At 45.4% G+C, this 4,070-nt stretch overlaps 1 long non-coding RNA gene across 1 annotated transcript; it reads right to left on the bottom strand.

The window, feature by feature from the left end:
• Positions 1-2,224: 2,224 nt before the first annotated feature.
• LOC108414612 lies at positions 2,225-3,231 on the bottom strand. The gene is made up of 4 exons (XR_001856884.2): positions 3,124-3,231; positions 2,970-3,047; positions 2,598-2,717; positions 2,225-2,368 (listed from the first exon to the last, which is right to left on the bottom strand). It is a non-coding gene; the product is annotated as an uncharacterized LOC108414612 (long non-coding RNA).
• Positions 3,232-4,070: the final 839 nt, after the last annotated feature.

The raw sequence follows: 4,070 nt of genomic DNA, 5'->3' as shown, positions 1-4,070 counted from the left end.
CAGTTGGAGTTTGTCCCGGAGGATGAGAGGGTCACCTCAATGCAAATTAAAATCGCAGAGTGAAAAACTCTGACTGTTGTAAAGACCTGAAAAGGAGTGATTGGGAAGAAGCCCCTGGTGGACACGGGTGGTGAGGGAGGCTGGCAAGCTGTTAAGAGGCCTTTAGGGACTTGATGGCCAGAATGTCTGCTGACTCAGCAGATAGGTACCAAAAGGCAAAAAAGGTGACAGCAGTAAAATCCAGTGCATGGGAGGAGTTTGGTGAAGCCATGGAAAAAAAAAATTGGTCGGCCTTGAGGAGGTTCTGGACAACTGTCTGGTGACTCAGGAGTGATCGGAGTGGCTGTGCCCAAACTGTTTTCAGCAAGGGTGGAGAAACTGACTTAAAATGAGGATATTGTCTGTCAGTGTAAGGAGCACTTTGATGAACTCCTTAATATGGGAGTCAGGGCCAGAGGCTTCTGGTGTGTCTAAATCCATATCCCTGGTCGAGGTCACTGAGGTAGCTGGCAAGGTCTTCATTGGCAAGACACTGGGGGTGGATGAGATTTGTCTGGAGATGCTTAAGGCTGTGGACATTGTGGGGCTGTCGTGGCTATCAAGTAAAGCCAGGTTACCAATAATGCCAAGTACAGTAAGACAATCCTACAAGTGAAGTATTCTTTCCGCAGTACTCAAGTACAGAGCAACATTTAGAACTGCAGTGGAACACCCTGTAGAACAGGCCTGTCCAATCCTGGTCCAGGAGATAGTTGCAACATTCAGATGCACCTGAAGGCCTGCATTACCTGGATCAGGTGTGATAGATCAAGGTGGGAGATCTCTAGGACCAGGATTGGGCACCCATGCCTTCAAACAGCCAGTTACTAGGCTTATGGAAGCCAAGACTCCAATGGGCTTAGTCAAATTTTCTGTTCCACCATGAGACAGTAGAACAGCTGCAATAATAACCCAGTGAAGGGTGAAAGTGTTCAAACCTCTGTAGTTTCTGATCAGCCATGATAGGGTGAACCCCTCTACACTTGCCTGCTCATGCTCAGCCAGAGACCCCAGTCACAGCAAAGAACAGAGCAAAGGATTTTAATAACTCGCATGACTCTCAGACTTAAACTCAGGTTAAACCCTCAACCACAGTTAATATGAGTGCCTCCAAGACTTTACAGCTAAAGAACACAGAATCCCATAGTCAGTCCTGGAGAACCCATGAGCTTAACTCAGGAGACCCTGAGATCTACAACTCAAGACTTTATATGTAACAGCTAGCTCTCCTGAAGGCCTTGATTAGCAGATGCAAAACACTGCAGGGAGTTACAACTCCAGGACCAAGAATGAGCACCACTGCCTTCCTTAGTTAAGGAGCTGAATTTGGTCTTCTGGATGAGGGAAACCAGTGACTCAAGAAGTGACTTTGCTAACTTCTGAGCCAGTCAAAGTCACCTGGCAGTGGGAAGATGATCCTGGTGAGAATTTTTGGAACCTGAACCTTCTACTCCAGTGCTGTACCTTGCTTATTCAAGACACTGGGTGACTTGGCCAGGTCTAGCCAATAACCTTGCTATATTCCAAAAAATTTCAGTACCATATTTCCATTTATTGTCCTGCTCAAAGTCTGGCTCTTTGGGCCTCAGCCTGGAAGGTGAAATTAACACAGGGGTGCTCAATCCCAGTCCTGAAGATGTACCTTGCTCTAATATGTGTTCTGTTCAGTGTGGTCAAAATCCAGTACTAGGATGAGAGACTCCATGCTGAACATACAGTTGTGGATGGAACATATCTCCAGGCAACTTCCCAGGAGAAGGAAATACAAAACACAACAGGCAACATGTTTTAAAATTAGAGAAGCAAGAGCACGACTCTTGCACAAGAATTTACATAGTGTGACATGCCAAGTTTAACAGAAAACAGCCTGTTTTCAACCATGGCCAAGAAGAGCCACCTTCCTGCATGGTCTTGTTCCAACCGTAGTCTCATCCACTCCAGCTAAGCAGCTTCTTCATAGGACAGCAACTAGCTACATCAGATGTATCAATGTTAAAGCCCAGCAGGTTAGATGCAGTTTGGAATCGAGTTCTGCAGGAAGGGAGCCCTGCAGAACAAGGGTTGACACCTGGTCTCCAGGCATGATCACTAAGCAAGAATAATAGCTAGACCATGCAGTCTCAAGACAGCCCCAACTAGCACCCATTCTTGCAGGCTCCATTTAGAAATACATTGAAAAGCCACAGCAGTTGAGGAAAACATTTATTCCAAGACAAAGAATCCATGAGGCATGAAGCTGGACCCTGTGAGGTCATGCAGGCTGACCACCACACATGCTCAGATGCTGCAGGATCATGGGATGTTGGCAACCTCATGTGGACAGCTTTCCCTGGAACAGGCACACAAAGCAAAGCTCAATTCAGGATGTTGCATCTTGGGCAAATCTAAATTAATTCCCCCACTGCAGATGCTAAAGCTCCAGCACAGATTAGGGTTCATTCTGCTCCAACAAAGGCACCACAACTCATGGGATGTTGGATCAGCAGAACCGCTGAATGCTGGTAGTGCAGTAGCTCCACACCTGGCAGTGAGGAACCCAGCCTGAAATCTCACTTTACCTCAAGGCGTTCATCTCACGTCAGCACCACGTCAGTTTCCAGAGCCTGAATCATAATCATCATCAACTGAACGTTCATCTCTAACCACCCGGAACAGCTGTTCTGCTCCACCATTGGTCTCTGGACAGAAAGATCAACATGGCACAAGTAAAACCAGGTTAGGATGGGAGATCTCCAGGATCAGGATTGGGCACACATGCCTTGAAACTGCCAGTTCATATGCTGATGGAAGCAAAGACTCAAATTGGTTTCTTACTCAAATTTCTTTTCCACCATGAGACATGATAACAGCTGCAATAATAATAATAATAATAATAATAATAATAATAATAATAATAATAATCATCCAGTGAAGTGTGAAAATGTTCAAACCTCTGTAGTTTCTGATCAGCCGTGATAGGATAAGCCCCTCTGCACGTGCCTGTTCACGCTCAGCCAGAGACCCCAACACTGCAACAAGAGAGGATCAGCCAAAGTGCTTAACATACAGACCAGCTACACACCAGAACCTCAGAGGTGAACTCACCATTAGAGATCAGCACAATCAGAAGAAAACCCACAATGACTCTCTGAGAAACCATCCTGAAGATCACCAAAAACCCAACCTAAAGACAACCATGCTACACTGCACTGCGGAAGGGTCATTAAATAGCAGCAGTGATGGAGCTCAGGTGTGAACCTCACCTGGACATCGTTAAGAAGGCTGGCCCGAAGACTGATCTGAGGCTCTCGGCACCAACTGCTGCACAATGAGTGGTTTCACCAAAACATCTCAGACAACTGTACTGTTATTAGCTAAGCTGCAGTTTAATTTAAGATCAGTTTCCCAGACAGGGATTAAGCCCAGTCCTGGACTAAATACACACTATTCAAAAGCCTGTGTAGTCTAGAACCCATCTTAATTCTTGCTTGAGGAAACGACACAGGAACTCTTACTTTGTCATTAGCTTAGCAGCATTTCTGTCTCAGCTACCACAGGTTTGGCTAAAACGGTAACTTCAGGGGTTGAACATGCAGCCGTGGGTTCAATTAAATCTGATTTCTTAGTCAAAACCAGCTGGTAAGCTGGATGCATTGTAAATCAGAATCAGAATCAGAATCAAGCTTTATTGGCCTGGTATGCTTCCTATACAAGGAATTTGGTTTTGGTTACAGGAGTTCACAGAGCACAGTATCAGACAGACATTCACATGCAGGGAATAAGATAAAATAAATATAAAATCAACAAAATAAAATAAAACATGCATTCCTACCATCACTCGCTCAGTCACACACACACATTCACTCAGACACACACACACACACACACACACACACACACACACACACACACAGTCATACCTGTAAACCTTACAGTGTGCAAAGTATGAGTCCAAAGTTAAAGTGCTGAGTACAGCAGCAGTTAAAGGGTGTATAGTGGCAGAGAAAGGGGATCAATGAGGTGACGGTGAGATCAGTGGGGTAACATGGCAG

This window comes from Pygocentrus nattereri, chromosome 9 (assembly GCF_015220715.1).
Source record: "Pygocentrus nattereri isolate fPygNat1 chromosome 9, fPygNat1.pri, whole genome shotgun sequence".
In the NCBI taxonomy this organism is placed as follows: domain Eukaryota; kingdom Metazoa; phylum Chordata; class Actinopteri; order Characiformes; family Serrasalmidae; genus Pygocentrus; species Pygocentrus nattereri.
This window is presented reverse-complemented; position numbering and strand designations above follow the sequence as displayed.